The sequence below is a fragment of the Schistocerca nitens genome, chromosome 9 (assembly GCF_023898315.1).
Source record: "Schistocerca nitens isolate TAMUIC-IGC-003100 chromosome 9, iqSchNite1.1, whole genome shotgun sequence".
NCBI lineage: Eukaryota > Metazoa > Arthropoda > Insecta > Orthoptera > Acrididae > Schistocerca > Schistocerca nitens.
The window spans coordinates 395,980,580-396,002,363 of record NC_064622.1 but is presented as its reverse complement, the minus strand read 5'-3'; the positions used below and the strand labels follow the sequence as shown (position 1 = coordinate 396,002,363).

The window sequence follows — 21,784 nt, the reverse complement described above, 5'->3', positions numbered from 1 at the left end:
CAGAAAAATAGTTAAGGTGATATGGACTGTCAGGCTTAAGAATGAAAGGGCAGTGAAGGAAACGGGGAAAGAAAGAAGAGTCTTAAAGTGTTCGGAAAGAGTAAAAACATCTTACCTGGGCCGTATACTGTGTAGAAATGTTTCCAGCCAAGAATTAGAGAAAAGTGGAGGGAATGAGCAGAGGAGGTAGGAAAAGAATTGGAATAATAGTCGATATCAGAAGAGGCCGAACAGGTGAAGGAAGATGCTCAGAACAGTACACGGAGAACCTTCAGTTGAATCCTGACGTAAGACAGATAAACTAAAAAAAAAGAAAATATTTCGTTACTGTTCGCCTGAAGTTACTGTTAGTCCTAGGATTTCACTCTGTTAATACTCTAACACGTTCGATTTGAAAGGGACGCTCCAGTTCAGTTACAGAGCTTGTCATATTCTGTACGTGCTGAGACAGGTCTATTGGGAGTTTGTGATTTGCATTTCTAGAATTTGTACATACTTTGGATGTCGCAAACGCTAAGCGACAGTTTTGAATTGTTAATTATTTGCGCGCAATCTTTGGTCAGAGTAGCTGTGTCACTGGAGATATGCTTGTTTTGTCAACGCTGCTTGGCAACCATGAGCGCGGGATTTCTATCCTTAGGGGAGTAATGAGACAGACGCCGACGAGAGGGCACGTGGCAATGTTACGGGCATCTGTGTTCAAGTAAATCAGTTGTTTGAATATTGTGAAACAGAGGAGAAAGATTCCATTAGTGATTTAGAATGAAGTGGTATGTAATGATACTAGAAAATCATATGAAGAGGAGTTAAGGTATTACGAGGGCCGTTCAGAAAGTAACCTCCGGTTGATTTAAAAAAATACACCAAGTTAAATAAAAATATTTTAATATATACATCTTACAACTACATCTTTGCACTATTTTTCTACATAGTCTCCATAGCGATTGAGGCACTTATCGTATCTCTTCACAAGCTTTGAAATTCCTTCTGCATAAAAATCACCCGCTTGTGCCTGGAGCCAGCCTGTGACCGCATCTTTGAGCTCTTCGTCGTCATCAAACCGCTGTGACCCGAGCCATTTCTTCAAATGCATGAAGAGGTGATAATCATTTGGCGCCAGGTCTGGGCTGTAAGGTGGATGGTTGATAACGTCCCACTTGAAGGACTCAAGAAAGGCCGTTGTTCTGTGAGCAGAGTGAGGACGGGCGTTACCGTGCAAAAAAACGATACCGAAAGTCAGCATACCACGGCGTTTGTTCTGTATAGCCCGTCGTAACTTTTTTATTGTTTCACAGTACACGTCTTGATTAATGGTCGTACCACATTCCATGAATTCAACCAACAACACCCCTTTGGGATCCCAAAACACCGTTGCCATCAGTTTTCTGGCAGAAAAATCTTGCGAGGCTTTTCTTGGTTTGGTAGGCGAATTTGAATGTGCCCACATCTTTGATTGTTCTTTTGTCTCAGGGTTCATGTACTTAATCCCGGTTTCGTCACCGGTCACGATTCTGTTTAACAATGGTTCTCCTTCGTCCTCATAACGTGACAGAAAGTCTAATGCAGAGGCCATTCTTTGAGTTTTGTGGTGGTCGGTAAGAATTTTGGGCACCCATCGTGCACAGAACTTACGGTAACCCAATCTTGCTGTCACTATCTCGTACAAGAGAGTCTTAGAAATCTGTGGAAAACCAGTAGACAACTCCGACATTGAGAAACGTCGATTTTCACGAACTTTTGCATCAACTGTCTGAACGAGTTCGTCAGTCACCAATGATGGTCTACCACTCCTCTCTTCATCATGAACGTTTTCTCGTCCACTTTTAAATAAACGTACCCATTCACGGACAACTCCTTCACTCATAACTCTTGGTCCGTACCCGGCACAAAGCTCACGATGAATAGCTGCTGCAGAATATCCTTTGGCTGTAAAAAACCTTATGACAGCACGCACTTCACATTTGGCGGGGTTTTCTATTGCAGCACACATTTCAAACTGCCACAAAAACTAAACTAGCGCAGGTACGACGTTCACTCGGCCACGGCTTGATGCCGACTGACCTGTTGAGTGCGTGAACGCACAGATGGCGTCGCTACTCCCCCCACAACCCGCACTGTGACCAATCGGAGGCTACTTTCTGAACCGCCCTCGTATTTTTTATTTAGCTGCATTGAAGTAGCGCCTCGTTTGGAGCCATTGTTGAATGAGACATCCATATCAGGGAACTTCAGATTTTTCATTGAGGACTGAGTAATTTTCACTGTAAGGTACTTTTCGTGTTTATTAATTATTTGTCTAACATTTGTGAGAGTAAGAGACTGATATAAATGTTGCCCTTTATCAATGTTAATGAGCGTTGTAACATTAATTTCATACAAGCAATAATATCAGATAACTTATAAACAGTCTGTTAAAGAAATATTTCGCCTAAGGGCGCTGCCCCCATCCTCGATCAAAGTCATTTTTGTTTAAAGGTGTCTCACTCAATGATGTGTATAAAATAGTTTACTTGCAGCCCGGAGCATTGCACAAAGCTCTCAGCAACTGCAGGTAGAAATTTGCAGCTGGCCCACAGAGAACAGCAAAGCACCGCGTTTCCAAGCAATTCATCACGAGGTAAGATACTTTGATTTCAGGATCAGTTTGATACGAAAATTATCAACGCAGAGGGACCGTTTCATGAATAGCATTATTAGGCAGATTATTAAGGCACAGGGACTACTTTTATTTAATTAGAGAGAGTTATAGTAAAGTTCAGGATTTAATGAATTTGCACATTTTTAGAAAAATTATAACACAGGGCAAATTCATGTTGTATTCTCGCAAGCAGATACATTTCGTTTCTCTCGCACTTGGAAATGCAGTCACCCAATGCTAAACAACAGCAAAGTTACCATCAACCAACCAACCAAGCCAGCGAATTCAAAACAAATGAACATTATTTTTAAAAGAAACTTTCAGTCACTATGTTTATATGCGACATTTCTTTCGGAAGACGAAAACCGAATTTGGGAAAGCGTTTTTCGCTGTCGCGTTTACATGTTAAGGACTGAAGCGAATTTGCCAGCCCAGCTAAATATGGCGCCTGGAAAACGCTGTTCATTTTATGATTAATCGGCACAAACGCTGTTTCTCTACGGTTAGACAAGGTGTAAACAGTAAGTGTAATATTTATACTACATCATCATCATCAGTTTTCTGCTATATTAGGAGGTCCTTTGCCTCTCCATTTTCTGCGATCCATTCCTCCCTTCTTAAGGCTGCTGTATGTTGTATCGTCCATCACGTCATCCGGTATCTGAAATCTCTTCCTTCCTCGCTTCCTTCTCCCTTCTACATAAAATATTCTAAAACTGTTTTATCAGTCCGTCACTCTCTCTTAATATATGCCCAATCCAATTTCCTTTTCCTCTTCTTATTACATCTAGTAACTGTCTTTTCTTCCCCACTCTTCTCAGTGCCTCTTCATTTTTTACTCTGTTCATCCAACTTATTCTTTCCATCCTCCGCCATGTCCACATCTCAAAAGCCTCCAGCCTTTCTGTCTTTTTTCCTCAAAGTTCATGTTTCAGTGCCTTACAGAAGAACACTCCATGCAAGACATTTTATGAGTCCTTTCCTGAGTTCTCTGTCCAGACCGCTGCAGAAAATTCTCCTTTTATTATAAAATGCCTCTTTTGCCATTGCTATCCTTGTTTTAATTTCTGTGGTGCACTTCCAGTTGGTGTCTATCCTGCTTCCTAGATACTTAAAATTTTGCACCTGTTCTAATATTTCTCCATTCAGCTTAATTTTTATTTCTTTATTTCCTCCTAGTGCCAATACTTTTGTTTTCTTTGTGATAATTTTCATTCCATAATTTTTTCCGTTAGCTTCAATGGTGTCCACCAAATCCTGTAATTCTTTTTCCCCTGTGGCTTGAAGAACCATGTCATCAGCAAACCTCAAACATCCTACTCTTCTTCCTCCAGTTTCTAATCCTTTGTCATCTAATGAGCATTGGTCAATCATATTTTCCAGGTAGAGGTTGAAAAGCGTAGTTGATAGACAGCGTGCTTGTCTTACTCCTTTTCCTAGTCCGATCCAATTTGTACTTTCTCCTCTCACTTTAACTGAGGCTGTTTGGTGAAGATACATTGTGTTTACAAGGCTTTTGGTTTTCCAGTCCACTCCCTTTTCCCTCATTATAGTCACCAGCTTGTCCCAAACCACATTGTCAAATGCCATTTCTAGATGCATGAAGCACATATATAGGTCTTTTCCTTGTTCAATAAACCTTTCTCCCAAGATTCGTAGGAGCCCTATTGCATCTCTGGTGCCCGTATTCCATCTAAAGCCAAACTGCTCCTCGCCAAGATTCTCCTCCATTACTTTTTCAAGTCTCTTATTAATTATTGTTAACATCACATTCGCTGCATGTGAAATGAGGCTGATTGTCCTGTGCTTACCTTTACAAAAAGCCACTCCGTCCATATTGGCCGAAAATTTGTAAAAACAAGACGAATTGTATATAAAAAAAAAACACCTGACAGCCAAAGGACGTTTCAAAACTGGTTGCGTTTATATGGGAGCGAAAATCGATTGCGGAATTGTAAAACCGGCAACCAGAGGCGCATTTCCGGAATAGATTTTGAAGTGTTTACATGACCGCCCAGAAGCGGTATTGCGAGATCGGTTTACGAAATCCGGTTTTGGGAGGCCCATGTAAATGGGATGAGTGCAACAGACTGACTCTACCCTCAGAAGACGGACCTAACTGTCTTTTAGTTGCGAGCGGAACTGTATCGAGCGCCTTCTGGAAGTAAAATCTGGTATCTACTGCCTTCCGTGTCTTGTGAATAAACAGAGCCAGCTGGGTTTCTGAGTTTTACGCTATCGTTGTTTACGGCTTCCATGTTAATTCCTACAGAGATTTTTAGTCCCCGAAAAGGTCATAAAACGCGAACATAAAGCGTGTTCGATAATTTTAGAGCAAACTGACGATACCGATATAGTTCTATACTTGTGAGAGTCTATTCGACGACCTTCTATGAAAACAATGACCTGCGCATGTTTGCTATCTTTTGTAACGCTTCATTTATCTAGCGACCTGCGTTAGTATGCTGTTAAAAGAACTGCAATTTCTATCGCTTCTAACAAGGCTGTATTCGACGTTACGAAATTAAATATTACCTCAATCATTTACGTGCTGGGCAATTGGACTTCCTGATATTTGTTTCATGCCTTTAACATTTGTGCGCACATTACTCGTTCTGGTTATGTTCACCTTTATAATACACTCTTTCGTTTATTCCAGTTGGGTACTTGTCACATACTTGCGAGAGATTGTTTTGTTGTTGCAAAAATGAAAGATGCAAGTGTTAAATGCATCATTTGAAAATGCCCACAAGGCCTAAACTAACACACGAAACAGTGGACCTATCTCACTAAGAATACAGCCACCTGCTATGAAATGGTTTTCTTCTTTGCGTCGGTCAAAGTAATTGGAGAAACAGAGCCTTCAAACTCTACCCACTGTCGTAGTTTCCGATTTCTGATACTGTCACGTCTTATTGGTTTCTCCACGTCTGGAGAGCGCCACTGCTACACATCCATGTACAAAATTAATGAATAGTCGCTGCAAGTGCCAAAAGTTCTTTATTTTATTCCACGACTGTTTTCGACTTTATATTGTTACTACATTTTCAAGTGGATCTGAAAATTATGCTGTGGTGGAGCAAAGTCAGATACTGTTAATACTACACTGGAGTCCAGAATTAAAGCAACAAACGGAAATTTTGCAAGGTTGTGTTTATTTTGCCACAAAACAGCATAACGGGTGATGGTAAAGTAGAAACAATGTCAAGAATACAGAACGTAAACAACTGCAGCATGCATAACGATAGGCAAAAATATTCTTCGTTTTTTCCAACTTACTGATTAGCACACACATTCCGACGATTGGTTAATGTGCTCGGTATGGGGTGTTACCACCTTTGGTAGCAATACAATTTTGTGAATGATCGCATGTAGAGGCAATAACGCCCATTTTTTCCCGCAGAGCTACTCGCAAGTCTTGGAGAGTGTTTGGTCGATACTAACGTGATGCAACTTGTCTGCCTAGTGAATCCCAGACATGCTCTGTGGATTCAAACCGGGAGAGCGAGCAGGCAACGCAACATAAACTACCCCTCCTCTATGAAGTCGAGCATATCGTCCATGAATAAGGGAGTCTTGGTCACAGCAGCTCGCAGCAACCGTACATGAGGTCCCAAGATCTCATCACTATACCTGACAGCAGGTAAACCTTGCCGATTCACTCATACAATTCAATGCAGAAGTGTTTAGAGTGGTCGACGTAATCCCTGCTCACACCATGAGGGATCGTCCTCCATATCGCTCACTTTCCACAATTTTTGAGTCCAGAAATTGTTTTCCACGTTCCCTCCAGAAGCGAATGCGCCGAGACTCACTCTCCAGACCAAACGGGAACTCATCTGTGAAAAGAACATTGCTCCACTGTTCGACCGTCCAGGTAGCATGATGACGACATCACTCTAGACGTTCCCTTCTGTGAAGACACGTCTGAGGTAAACACAACAGCAAGTCTACAACAATAAAGGCCATTCTGCTGAAGCCTTCTGTACACTGTTTACCTCTATACAATATGTCCAGTGGATGTTTGAGGTCGGATGGTAGCTGCCGTGCTGTACTACGGCGGTACTGTCGTGCCCTTACAGCCAAACAATTGTCTTCTCTTTCTGATATCACACATGTTCGGCCCTGCCCTGGGTCCAGGATTCAGTTTCGGTCTCTATCAAATGTCGCCACATCCGAGAACCAACAGAGCGATTCACATTAAGCTATCCGGCCGAATGACTTGGCGACTGTCCTGCTTCCATTCTTGCTATGGCCCTCCGTCGCAGTGTGTGGTAGATGTCTTCTCTGCGTCATACTGCACCGTCTGTGGCTGTGTACACAGCGATTGCGGATGTGGGACTGCCCGGCAAACACTACCTCATTTGATAAATACCCTGACGTCATCGTTGGCGTGGTTGCCCGTTCACCGGAATGCCATCTTCCGTGGAGAACACGATTGTACGAACAAGTGTATGTATGAACAAGTGTTGACAGTTTGTGTGATTGTATCGTGAATTAGACACAGGACGGGGAAGTAGCTGTTTGTTGTTTTAATTTTGGACACCAATGTATTTCTTTGTACGTTGGAAAAATGTCCAAATTTCAGTCTGTTTTCAAGATAATGCGTAGCGATTCGCAGCTGGCGTATAGTTGTCCCTATAAATCATACCGTGCACGGCCGACGACCGTGAGCCGCTGTGATTTGATGGCATGCCTCGTCAGGCAAATGTTCAAAATACCATAATGATGAAACTCTAAGCGGGTTTTTAACTTCGATTAGAGCGTACTTGCTGGATGAGGATGTTGTAGTATTAGGTTAAAATTTACGCCCAACGTGGGGCTCGAACCCACGACCCTGAGATTAAGAGTCTCATGCTCTACCGACTGAGCTAGCCGGGCGACGTAGGTATACGGAATTAGATGTGGTATAGTAAGAGTCTCCAGTTTGCGTAGAAATATGATTATAGTAAGAATTTAATTACATTATTTCTTTTAGTTTAACGTCTTAGTTAAGTCCATATTTGAGTTAATACTGACCGTTTTCCAACGTATATGTTCCTTTTCAAACCATTACCTCATCGTTCTCATCTCATTAATGAAACAATTTTATAACATTAATCATACGAAAGCGACTCAAGTAATGGTTTCAAAACTGAACTAATATTTTGGAAACCAGTTACCACTAACTCAAATATGAACGCCAATGCGACAAAACTAAGGAAAAAATAAGATTAAAATGTAAAATTGCTGGTCGGAGTTCCACTTTTTAATGAACTGTTTCAGAGGTGACTTTTTTATTTATCTTTCACTTCCAGAAATTGTGTACACACATTCATGAATCACAAATACATGTTTGCATCAAGGATGGCTATTTTCTCAGTAAAATATTTCTAAATATTTTATAATCTGTTGATTTCTATCCTGTTGTATGCATACATTTACACAAGTCTTAATTATATACTAGCATGTAAAAACAACTGAATTTGCTTCTACAAAAGCATGAAACTAACTACAAGATTCGGTCGAATTACGCCCTCTTCAGAACTAAAACTAAAATACAGTATGGTTGCTGCCATCGGCGACAGTACGTGAACGTCGTTGCAACTCGATCGAAATCGGTAATTACAATGGTCTTGTTCGTTATAAAATAACATATGCTGTTTCCCGTTACGATTTTCCTTTATTTTTCTGGACGTAAATCCCGTTGTCAATTCCGTTTCTCGAGCGTCATGACACTTTAGAAGCGAGTTTCCAATGCCTGAGCTGCTTCCTTATTTTAGTGTCCTTATTGTGCTATAAATACGCATGGTTTTCTGATTACTGATGCCTGATGTATGTTTCTGTATATTGTAGATAAGTCTAATGGTGAATTTTTCTAACAGATTACTTGTCGCCCTCTTACGCAGAAACTCATACATATTATGATGTGTTGGCAGAAGAGCCAACACCGTGTTGCTAGAGGAGGCCGAAATGCACGCGTTTAAGCTCACGCAGACTGGCGTGAGGTCTGGAACAAGGTAAAGTAGTTGAGTACTAAATAAAGTACGGAGTTGCTTGAATACTTAACTTTAATCCATAATGGGAGAACATCGCTCTTGATGATACATTAATTATAATCTCAATATAAACTGGTAATGGCGCCTTGCTAGCTCGTAGCAAATGACGTAGCTGAAGGCTATGCTAACTATCGTCTCGGCAAATGAGAGCGTATTTGTCATTGATTCATCTGTGGCAAAGTCTGCTGTACAACTGGGCGAGTGCTAGGACGTCTCTTTAGAGCTGCCGTGTGGCGGCGCTCGGTCTGCAATCACTGACAGTGGCGACACGTGGGTCCGACGTATACTAGCGGACCGCGGCCGATTTAAAGGCTACCACCTAGCAAGTGTGGTGTCTGGCGGTGACACCACATTTTATACAGCATAAGAGGACATCAAGAAATCCATACAGGGTAAGTAAATTTTTTTTTTCCCAAATCGCCGGTGGTGGAGAAAGACAGATCGGTAATTACAAATAGTGTGCCCTTGTACTATAGCAAAGGCATCAGAATAATACAGCAGGTCACACGTAGGAAGCATGGTGTCTTATATGCCACGATATATACAAACATACAAAGCGGTGTTTTTGCTGCAGTAGGCTTTCACCAATAGTTATCGCTAATAAAATAGAAGAAAAGTAATAACGTTGCATAAACAACGAGATGTAGACCGTATTATTCGTAAAAAGAATAAAGCAAGGTAGCTGATACCTCCTGCTACAAAATGCCGACTGTCTGAGTCACGAAACTATCGGGAGATATCGAAGAACAAAATCAGTATTCATTGCAGGCACAAACATTCACTCATAAATTTACCTATGTAAGGGATATGTCTTTGGATATAGTCAAAAGCAGTTTTGTCTGCTACCTGTTTCTCGTGGCAAAAGCTAATTTGTTAGTAATTGCGTGCACACAATTAGAGTTAAAAGATTAGTCAGAATTTAAATTTGTTGGAATATCAGACAGCATTGGGAAACGCCTGTGCGTCAGAGTGAGCACTTCAACGAACATTGCTCAAGCAATAGTTTTCCGTAATGACAACTGTCAGTAGGTTGGTCGATGTGATCCTGAGCTCGTGTAAGATGACTGCCAAGGGAAGAGCGCCTCCCACCCCCAACCCCACCAAAAAAATAAAAAAGTATCATCTTCGCAAATCAGACTCGCATCCTGCCCCACAACTACAAACAAAGGTTTATCAGTTTTAAAAAGCCACAGTACGTATTGCCAGAGCCACACGTTGTGAAATATCAGACGTATTTCAAGGCATTGGCGCGTCCACTTTTGACCGAAAATGAGATTTCACTAGAACTGCATAGTTTGAAAATTGCTCTGTGGTTTTGTGCAAGAAAGAGACCTATCCATGAAATTAATTCAGAATAACGAAGGGAGTGGGCCTGTTGACGTCATGCGTTTGAGGCAAGAACCAGACAGGTCCAGGGCTTGCTTTCTCATTGCTTCAAACAATAGTCAGACTTTGGCATGTGAAATACACCTAAGAAGTTCACTGTGCTTAATGTTGCACAAAATCCATTTTTAGAATCCTTGTTCCACCCGAAAAAGCTGTTTCGGTCTACTATTAAGAGTGCTGATAGACGCTTACTGTTTAAAAGTTCCTTGAGTACACTACTACACACAAACATGTAGTCTTCTGTAGTGCGCCATTATTACAACTTACCTGTGGTGATTTCGTCATTCAAAAAGCCTAAATTACACTGACGTTTCCTGATAAAAAACTTTATAAAGTGCCCCATTCAGTTAAAGCTGTATGAAGATACCACGAAACTTGCCAAGAAGTATCTTCCAGCCTCTGACATGGTATTTTATAATGAAGTGGCTGTAGCGGAATTATTACGGATGCTACATGCAGTACATCAATAGGAGAAGCGCAATGAACTTCTTATTAGCCTTCCGCACCTACGACTTTTATTAGGATATCCGCATTTTCTCTGTGTGTATAATTCTTAGACTTGAAATATGCTTTTCTAAAAAGCTATTTTTTGTATTTATGTAGAGATTTCATCTATTGATTTAAATGTCAGAGATGCTTGTGTAATAAAAGAAGACGCGGGCTTCAAATTTCTTAGAGAACATCTAGAAGCAGCCTGGCTGTTCGCATTTGTCTGTCTTGTTCCCGCCGCGCCGTCAGAATGCAAGCCGTGGCATGTAGCTCTAAGTGATTCCAAAGATGAGGAACTGACTTTGTACTACGAACACGTTGCAGCTTTATTGTAACGCGTAATCACACGTTTATGCCAAGTTCTACTTTTCAGCTTTTCTCGCGGGGAAAGCAAAACTTTGATGTAGCACCGATACGCCCGTTGACGTGATTTTATTAATAATCGGCAATTTTTTTTCATTTTTGCTTATCGTACGACAAGAGCGTGGTGTCATTTGGAGTAGTAGTCAGAGATTGTTTTTTAATCAATCATAAAGCACAGAGCAGTTACTAAATCATGATAATGCAATTAACATTTTCTAAAATTAGTCCACATCCTCTGTTACGCTGCTCCCAAAAACTAATCTGGGGCGTTTACAAAGCTGATTCTGGTAAAGTTTTATTTGAAATATTTCAGTGAGCGGAGGTGGAAGCCAACTCACAGACTCATCATATTAAATAACCAGTGACCTGGAAAGTGGTAGTAGTTGTTGTTTACGAGGGTAATCCCAAAAGTAAGGTCTCCTATTTTTTTTATAAGTACGTAGACCTGTTTATTTGTAAATGGTTTACATGAATTTACAGCTTGAACATTTAGCTATTTTTCGACATAATCACCATTTCTGTGGATGCATTTTTGTAGACGCTGTGGCAGTTTTTGTATGCCCATGTCATACCAGCTCGCCGCCATGCTGTTCAGAATGTTATGGACCTCTTCTTTTCCCTCGTCGTCAGAGCTGAATCGCTGGAACCACAATTAACGCTGACAGGTACTGTGAGACTGAAAAAACTCTAACGGGCAATTCAGAACCGGAGAGGGGGAGTGTTGAGCAAGGGCGTACACATTCTCCATGACAACGCTCGCCCACACATCGCCCGACAAACGGTTGCTCTCCTGCAACAGTTTCGGTGGAACATAATCACCCACCCACCCTATAGTCCTGACTTGGCGCCCAGTGGCTAACACCTTTTCCCTAGGTTAAAAGAACATTTCGCAGGAAAGCGATTCAGCTCCGACGACGAGGTAAAAGAAAAGGTTCATAAGTTTCTGAACAGCATGGCGGCGAGCTGGTATGACATGGGTATACAAAAACTGCCACAGCATCTACAAAAATGCATTGACAGAAATGGTGATTATGTCGAAAAATAGCTAAATGTTCAAGCTGTAAACTGTTGTAAACCATTGTAGAAATAAACAGGTCTATGTACTTACAAAAAATAGGAGACATTACTTTTGGGATTAACGTCGTATTAAATTACTGGTTTGTTTTGACCTATTTAAAAAATAAAGTTGTTTGGTGCAAGAGTGAAGCAGGTCCAATTTTTTTTTGTACTTAATAAGTATCGTTTCTTTATATGATAAGCTGTTAAGATGTGTTGATGGCCTAAATAAATATCGGGAAAAGACGTGACCTATAAGTTTTAGAATTCCATTGCAGTTTCTTGTGTTTTACTTCGAAGTATGTAAACGTGAATTATATGGTTATTGCTCCAATGGTTTCATTTCCACATCCGCCGCTGTTCTCCTTGCAACTGAAAATACCACATGGCTCAGGGTTCTCAGAGCTTTCAGCAGTGCTTGCCTGCTTGACAGCGGAAGAATATGAATACACCGGACGCAAACTATACCCTTCAAGGCATTGTAGGTAGAATGTATCTAGAATAAAGTGGCATCAAGATTGCTGATTTTGAGTTTAATTTTGTAATTCACGAAATCAGTAAGAGACCCCTCATCCTATTCATCACAACCCTCGTCAACACTGTCCTCCCTCACCCCTCCCCCTCCGCCCCCTCCCAGCTCCCTAGTAGCTCACAACTAGGATATATATAGGGTGTTACAACAAGGTACGGCCAAAGTTTCAGGAAACATTCCTCACACACAAATAAAGAAAAGATGTTATGTGGACATGTGTCCGGAAACGATTAATTTCCATGTTAGAGCTCATTTTAGTTTCGTCAGTATGTACTGTACTTCCTCGATTCACCGCCAGTCGACCCAATTGAAGGAAGGTAATGTTGACTTCGGTGCTTGTGTTGACATGCGAGTCATTGCTCTGTGCAATCAGTCATCAACACAGATTTTCTGTGAACGTTTGGGCAGGCATTGTTGGTGATGTCTTGATTGGGCCCCATGTTCTTCCACCTACGCTCAATGGAGCACGTTATCATGATTTCATACGGGATACTCTACCTGTGCTGCTAGAACATGTGCCTTTACAAGTACGACACAACATGTGGTTCATGCACGATGGAGCTCCTGCACATTTCAGTCGAAGTGTTCGTACGCTTCTCAGTAACAGATTCGGTGACCGATGGATTGGTAGAGGCGGACCAATTGCATGGCCTCCATGCTCTCCTGACCTCAACCCTCTTGACTTTCATTTATGGGGGCATTTGAAAGCTCTTGTATACGCAACCCCGGTAACAAATGTAGAGACTCTTCGTGCTCGTATTGTGGACGGCTGTGATACAATACGCCATTCTCCAGGGCTGCATCAGCGCATCAGGGATTCCATGTGATGGAGGGTGGATGCATGTATCCTCGCTAACGGAGGACATTTTGAACATTTCCTGTAACAAAGTGATTGAAGTCACGCTGGTACGTTCTGTTGCTGTGTGTTTCCATTCCATGATTAATGTGATTTGAAGAGAAGTAATAAAATGAGCTCGAACATGGAAAGTAAGCGTTTCCGGACACATGCCCACATAACATATTTTCTTTCTTTGTGTGTGAGGAATGTTTCCTGAAAGTTTGGCCGTACCTTTTTGTAACATTCTCTCTCTCTCTCTCTCTCTCTCTCTCTCTCTCTCTCTCTATCTATATATATATATATATATATATATATATATATATATATATATATATAGAGAGAGAGAGAGAGAGAGAGAGAGAGAGAGGCTTTTCAATTGCGTCATCTGCTCGGAAACTCATAGTGCCCTTCAAATGTGCCCTGTACACCGTCCATTCCTTAAAGAAACGGGGCCAGGAAAGCTGTCACTTGCTCACTCTTGGTTGAACCACTGTGATGTTTATGTGGGTTCCCGGTCACGTCGGTCTGACAGGAAAGGAGGCTGCTGCCAAGGCTGCAGTCCTCCTACCTCAGCCCGCTATTCCCTATAGTCTCTGTGGTGCCTTCTGTCAGCAAGTGGTGTCATTTTGGCACCCCCACTGGTCCTCCCTTCACGGGAACAAGCTCCGGGTTATTAAGCCTCTCCCAGCGCCTTGGACGAACTCCTCTCGGCCCTCTCGCCGTGAGGAGATGATTTCAGCTAGGTTGCGTATCGGACACTGTCTCTTTAGCCATCGCCTTTCCTTAAATGGCGCTCCCTCACCACCTTGTACTCATTGCGCTCGACCTTTGGCGGTTCGCCATTTCCTGACGGAATGCCCCCTTTTTTTTTTTTAACCACTTACGTTCTCATTTGTGTTCGCCGTCTGACAAGGGGAGGCCACGACGTTTGGAAAGCGAATTTACTGCAAACTTCGTACACTCGTAGTGCTCCATGAGGACAACAAAATGTGTAAGCAATAGCGCGTACTTCTCAAGTGTTATTGAGAAAATCGCAAGATAATTTCGGTCGCAGAGTGGTTAGCTTTCAAACACCGTAATCGCTGTATCGCTGGATCGAGTCCCGACCGTCAATTTTTTTTATTTTCAACACAGTCATTTTCTTTACTATTTATATTACAATTGATATAATGGGAAAAATACGTATAATCGGTTGAAACTTTTTAAATTTACAATGTTATTTAGCAGTCTACAAATTTTTATCATCACAAATAATACAATATTCATAACTTTATGTTTTCCATGTTTTGACGAAAAATACCTTCCTGCAACTTGTACTCACAACGTCGAAAGCGACGATTAATTTTACATCTTTCGAAAGCCGTGTGTGCCGGTCGAAACTTGTAGGTAACAGGTAGTTTCGGGCTCCTTCCAGGTATAAAGGATTCCCCAAACCACGGACAAGCATACATTTTCAGTATCACTTCATGCGTTTGGTCGTTTACTAGTCGATAGTTGTTGTTGTCTTCAGTCCTGAGACTGGTTTGATGCAGCTCTCCATGCTACTCTATCCTGCGCAAGCTTCTTCATCTCCCAGTACCTACTGCAGCCTACATCCTTCTGAATTTGCTTAGTGTATTCATCTCTTGGTCTCCCTCCACGATTTTTACCCTCCATGCTGCCCTCCAGTACTAAATTGGTGATCCCTTGATGCCTCAGAACATATCCTACCAACCTATCCCTTCTTCTAGTTAAGTTGTGCCACAAACTTCTCTTCTCCCCAATCCTATTTAGTACCTCCTCATTAGTTACATGATCTTCCCATCTAATCTTCAGCATTCTTCTGTAGCACCACATTTCGAAAGCTTCTATTCTCTTCTTGTCCAAACTATTTATCGTCCATGTTTCTCTTCCATACATGGCTACGATCCATACAAATACTTCCAGAAACAACTTCCTGACACTTACATCAATACTAGATCTTAACAAATTTGTCATCTTCAGAAACGCTTTCCTTGCCATTGCCAGTCCACATTTGATATCCTCTCTACTTCGACCATCATCAGTTATTTTGCTCCCCAAATAGCAAAACTCCTTTACTACTTTAAGTGTCTCATTTCCTAATCTAATTCCCTCAGCATCACCTGACTTAATTCGACTACATTCCTTTATCATTGTTTTGCTTTTGTTGATGTTCATCTTATACCCTCCTTTCAAGACACAGTCTATTCCGTTCAACTGCTCTTCCAAGTCCTTTGCTGTCTCTGACAGAATTACAGTGTCATCGGCGAACCTCAAAGTTTTAATTTCTTCTCCATGGATTTTAATACCTACTCCGAATTTTTCTTTTGTTTCCTTCACTGCTTGCTCAATATACAGATTGAATAACATCGGGGAGAGGCTACAACCCTGTCTCACTCCCTTCCCAACCACTGCTTCCCTTTCATGTCCCTGGACTCTTATAACTGCCATCTGGTTTCTGTACAAATTGTAAATAGTCATCCGCTCCCTGTATTTTACCCCTGCCACCTTCAGAATTTGAAAGAGAGTATTCCAGTCAACATTGTCAAAAGCTTTCTCTAAGTCTACAAATGCTAGAAACGTAGGTTTGCCTTTCCTTAAACTTTCTTCTAAGATAAGTCGCAGAGTCCGTATTGCCTCACGTGTTCCAATATTTCTACGGAATCCAAACTGATCTTCCCCGAGGTCGGCTTCTATCAGTTTTTCCATTCATCTGTAAAGAATTCGCGTTAGTATTTTGCGGCTGTGACTTATTAAACTGATAATTCGGTAATTTTTACATCTGTCAACACCTGCTTTCTTTGGGATTAGAATTATTATATTCTTCTTGAATTCTGAGGGAATTTCCCCTGTCTCATACATCTTGCTCACCAGATGGTAGAGTTTTCTCAGGACTGGCTCTCCCAAGGCTGTCAGTAGTTCTAATGGAATGTTGTCTACTCCCGGGGCCTTGTTTCGACTTACGTCTTTCAGTGCTTCACTCAGTATCATACCTCCCATTTCATCTCCATCTACCTCCTCTTATATTTCCATAATAGTGTCCTCAAGAACATCGCCCCTGTACAGACCCTCTATATACTCCTTCCACCTTTCTGCTTTCCCTTCTTTGCTTAGAACTGGGTTTCCATCTGAGCTGTTGATATTCATGCAAGTGGTTCTCTTTTCTCCAAAGGTCTCTTTAATTTTCCTGTAGGCAGTCTCTATCTTACCCCTCGTGAAATAAGCCTCTACATCCTTACATTTGTCCTCTATCCATCCCTGCATAGCCGTTTTGCGCTTCTTGTTGATCTCATTTTTTAGATGTTTGTATTCATTTTTGCCTGCTTCACTTACTGCATTGTTGTATTTTCTCCTTTCATCAGTTAAATTCAGTATCTCTTCTGTTACCCAAGGATTTCTACTAGCCCTCGTCTTTTTATCTACTTGATCCTCTGCTGCCTTCACTATTTCATTCCTCAAAGCTACCCATTCTTCTTCTATTGTATTTCTTTCCCCCATTCCTGTCAATTGTTCCCTTATGCTCTCCCTGAAACTCAGTACATCCTCTGGTTCTTTCAGTTTATCCAGGTCCAATCTCGTTAAATTCCCACCTTTTTGCAGTTTCTTCAATTTTAATCTACTGTTCATAACCAATAGATTGTGGTCAGAGTCCACATCTGCCCCTGGAAATGTCTTGCAATTTAAAATCTGGTTCCTAAATCTCTGTCTTACCATTATATAATCTATCTGAAACCTTCCAGTATCTCCAGGGTTCTACGATGTATACAATCTCCTGTCCTGATTCTTGAACCAAGTGTTAGCTGTGATTAAGTTATGCTGCGTGCAAAATTTTACCAGGCGGCTTCCTATTTCATTTCTTAGCCCCAATCCATATTCACCTGCTAAGTTTCCTTCTCTCCCTTTTCCTACTACCGAATTCCATTCACCCATGACTATTAAATTTTCGTCTCCCTTGACTATCTGAATAATTTCTTTTATTTCCTCATACATTTCTTCAATTTCTTCGTCATCTGCAGAGCTAGTTGGCATATAAACTTGTACTACTGTAGTAGGTGTGGGCTTCGTGTCTATCTTGGCCACAATAATGCGTTCACTATGCTGTTTGTAGTAGCTTACCCGCACTCCTATTGTTTTATTCATTATTAAACCAGCTCCTGCATTACCCCTGTTTGATTTTGTATTTATAACCCTGTATTCACCTGACCAAAAGTCTTGTTCCTCCTGCCACTGTATCGTTGAGGCACGCAAGCCTCCCCACTAACGGCAAGGTCCATGGTTCATGGGGGGAGGAGTCGATAGTTATAAATATTAATATAATAGTCGATAGTTATGAATATTATATTATTTGTGATGGTGAAAATTTGTAGACAGCCAGATAAAATTGTAAATATAATAAAAAATTGTGTTGAAAATAAAAAAACAGACGAACGGGACTTGACCCATCGATCCAGCGATTACGGGGCTTGAACGCTAACCACTGTTTTTTTTTAATCTCATTTTGTTCGTTTTAGTTCGTTGTATCTGCTCGGGGCAGACGTCGAAAGACATCCATTGCAGTTCGTTGTTGATCCATTAACTCCGTTTTTTTTATTACAGAGGACCACTCGGCTGCCGCCGCTTCATGGTAAAAATGGCCACACACAGGTATATATTTGACGACCGAAATTATCTTGCGATTTTCTCAATAACGCTTGAGAAGTACGCGCTACTGCTTACACATTTTGTTGTCCTCATGGAGTACTACGAGTGTACGAAGTTTGCAGTAAATCCGCGTTCCAAACGTCGTGGCCTCCCCTTGTGAGTTTTCAGCCTTTCAGCGAACGACGTTGGGCTGTCGACCGCGTTTTAATTTTATCCGTCTTAGCAATATGGCGAACACCGTTTAATTTTTAGTTCAGGACCTATGGCGTATTTTATAGACCTTTCTCCACGTTCCTGTTTTTAGCTGTCTTCTCTTTCGTCGATTGGCATTAAAGTGTCGTCGTTTTTAACTCCTCTCTTTGTCGTCGTGTTCTACAGCTCTGACATGGGCGCGTATGACCTTAGTTGTTTTTGCGCCCTAAAAGCAAAACAAACAACCATGATACGCTCTAGATCACAACTCTATTCTTCTGGGTCATTTTGCTCATACAGCTCAGTCCTTACCCGGAAAATCGGTATTACCGCTCTCTGTATACAGGTTGTTTAGGAACGCAGCGCTTAAATTGATTTAGACCAGTCACTAGACAGAGTCTCAAGCGTGACACGTCAACGTAATAAATACGAACATTTTCGTTTACGTTGAGGGATTTAGTTCATGGAAAAACACGAAAAATATTTCGTCTCCACGACAACAGTGTTTTCGTGGAAGGTAAGCGGAGCTTGTACCAGATACGAGCTAATCTATCTTATCTGGAGTAGTTTCATCGGTGCCTGACACAACGGCCGTCACTTTTGAGCAAGACCTAGCCCACAACAAAAGCTAGAAACACCTCAAGTAGTGAATCAGCTCTCAGAAAACGGCAAGGATGCGGGGTATGGCATCATCAAGATCTACAAGTCAACAGAACTCGTACTCAGATTGATGGAATACGAAGGCAGGAGATATTGTATAAACACAAAATGAAATGGTCGCTTAAAGGAAGGACATATCTGGGAGGGAAGAAACAAATCGATGACGTCAGCAACTAAGGCAAACATTTGATGTAAATGTGCATGGTTTCTGGTAAACTTCGGAAAACTGTTCCGTGGACGCAAAGAATAATTTAAGTCTGTAGAAATGGTTGCCCAAAACTCTTATCTAAGCACCTCTTTCACGTATTGCGTCCGTTTCAACGTAGTGCTACCGAGCATCTTTAGTCCAGCTAGTATTTCCAGAGCACAACTCTAGTCACATGTACGGTCTCACCCAGTCTCTCAGAATATTTACACTATTTTCTAAAGAAGAGTAAACCAGAAGCTTACTATAGTCTTGACCACATCACTGTGAATTTCTAGAACCATATTCTGGCTGCAAAACAGTGTCTACAAATTATCTATACCTCTTATGTTGTTGCAAGGAACGGTTGACTCGTTGCTTCACTGTATGATTTATCGTATACCGACACTGAACTTTATTTCGAAAGGTCTAAGTTTGTATCCGAAGATAGAGTCGAGGTACAGTGCAAAGTAATGTAATTAAAAAAAACTGTAATTGGTCTAGGCGAATTAATTCATATAGGTAATGTGATCACGGAGTCCTTTGGGTACCAGTTTCCTTTGTTAATAAAGTCAATTCGCTTGAGATCCGTTGAGCGATAGGGCCATACTACAATTTGTTACAGATGATAAGTTACACCTAAGCGTCGTCACACACATGCCAGATGTTTACTATTGGCCCTTTGTACCTGAGACTAACCAGAATCGACGTGTGCGGAGGAACATTTACTAGCAACTCTGGCTGTATATTGCAAATGAAATTTAGTCCCCCAGTCCGCTTTATTTTTTCCTTTTCTTTTTTCTTCCCTTTTCCTTTCTCCTTTTTTCTTTTTTTCTTTTCTCCTTTTCAAGTCATCGGTCTCCTGATTCGCTTCATGCGATTTCCTCTGTACACTTTATACGCAAAATCGTAAATTATTTGTTTTTTAGAGTGGGGACAGAAAGTCTGAAATGCATATAAAGGTGTTGCCGGGTAGGTTGGGCTGAGAGATAATTGATAAGAAAAAATTCGATGCTTTGCGCCGTTTGTGAGTTGATTAGCATTGAAGTTAGCCAGTCACGCCATTGCGCGTGGAAATTCATGCGGCCTGCCAGAAATGGTATCGCCAGACGTGTTGTTCGATTGGTTTCGTATAACCGAACAAAATAGCGATACAAAAGTTCGATATGAGATCGAACCCGAGCCAAAGGCTGCTCTGTCTCGTGCGCTATCATCTAATCTTTGAGAACAACTGACACTACTTGTATCTGGCGGGCTGCTTGAATTTGCGCGCGCAGTGGCCTAATTGGCTAACTTCAGTGCTAATCAATTCACAAACGGCACAAAGCGTCGATTTTTTTTTAAAGAATTATTCTCAGCACAACAACTCTTACAAGCTTTCCAGACTGTTTCTGACCATCCTGTGTATTCCAGTCTACCTTACTCTGGAATTCTCTCCATTTACGTCTCTCACTAGAACCGAGGAAGTTATTCCACGATGTCTTAGTGAATGACATACCGCCATTTCTTTTACTAGTCGTCTTCCACATATTACTTTCCTAGCCAATTAGACGCAGAACCTTATTCCGTATCTTTACCAATCTTCTCTTCCGACGATGGCTATCTGAGCTAGATCAGAACGCCATTCACCAGCCACCCATGCTACTCTGTTGCGGCACCAGTCAAAACGAAGTCGTTTGTGTAGTTTTAACGGCAGCGTACGCACGGGGCAAGAATTACCTAGTCCAAAGGTTCCAGTGACGTTAGCCACATTTCAGCATTGAAATGAATCTGGTAACAGGTAAAAATTTGTGCTGGACCAGTACTCGAACCCGGATTTCCCCCTTAAAACGAGCGGTCGCTTTAACCGCCTTGGCCATCCGATCACGCTTCCCATCTGACCCAGATTCTCAGCCTGTCACAGAGTACTGACATACCGTCACCTACCAATAAAGCCCTCACTTGCAGTTCCCGATTCCCGTAAGAGATCGCTCATGATGTGCATCCACAATGACAGGCAGGATTTTTGGACGTCGACACCTTATTGATATCAAAACGTATTATAGAAATGGATGTACATATACATTTATGTATGTATGCATGTATGTTCCACATCCCTTTCTAAACCGTTGGACCGATTTCAACCAAACTTCTACACATACCACTTACTGGCTGGAAAGAATCGCTGTGATGGTAAGAACCACCGCCGGCCGCGGTGGTCTCGCGGTTCTAGGCGCGCAGTCCGGAACCGCGCGACTGCTACGGTCGCAGGTTCGAATCCTGCCTCGGGCATGGATGTGTGTGATGTCCTTAGGTTGGTTAGGTTTAAGTAGGTCTAAGTTCTAGGGGACTGATGACCACAGCTGTTAAGTCCCATAGTGCTCAGAGCCATTTGAACCATTTTTTTTAAGAACCACCTGTCTTATCACAGGGTTGGGGTGAAAAAGCAGGTAGCCCATGACGCATGAATATCCATACTTCATTCATCCAGTATTTGAGAATGAGAGCACTTAGTGATTTGCAACGAACTTCACACGTTAAGTTCAAACCTTTACGAAACTCTTCTTCGCTGACCACCCCCCACAAAATGATGAAAGAAAATAATTGTATCGCTTACAACATTTTCGCTGTTTAGACAGTAAAACTGCCGCATACGTTATGACGTTTCCTTTACTACTAACTGTATTCCCGACACATTTTGCAGACAGTACTCATACAAGAGTTGGAACTTTAATAGTGGTAACTATTTATTTACAGCTCGTACAAAATAGATACATGTTTCAAAGTT

At 41.6% G+C, this 21,784-nt stretch overlaps 1 protein-coding gene and 1 non-coding gene across 2 annotated transcripts in view; both read right to left on the bottom strand.

Moving 5' to 3' along the window:
- The window catches only part of LOC126203380 (chondroadherin-like protein), a 219,421-nt gene that overhangs the window by 126,012 nt on the left and 71,625 nt on the right, over positions 1–21,784 (bottom strand). The window lies entirely within an intron of this gene.
- On the bottom strand, positions 7,447–7,519 carry Trnak-cuu (transfer RNA lysine (anticodon CUU)). Its single transcript has one exon. It is a non-coding gene; the product is annotated as a tRNA-Lys (tRNA).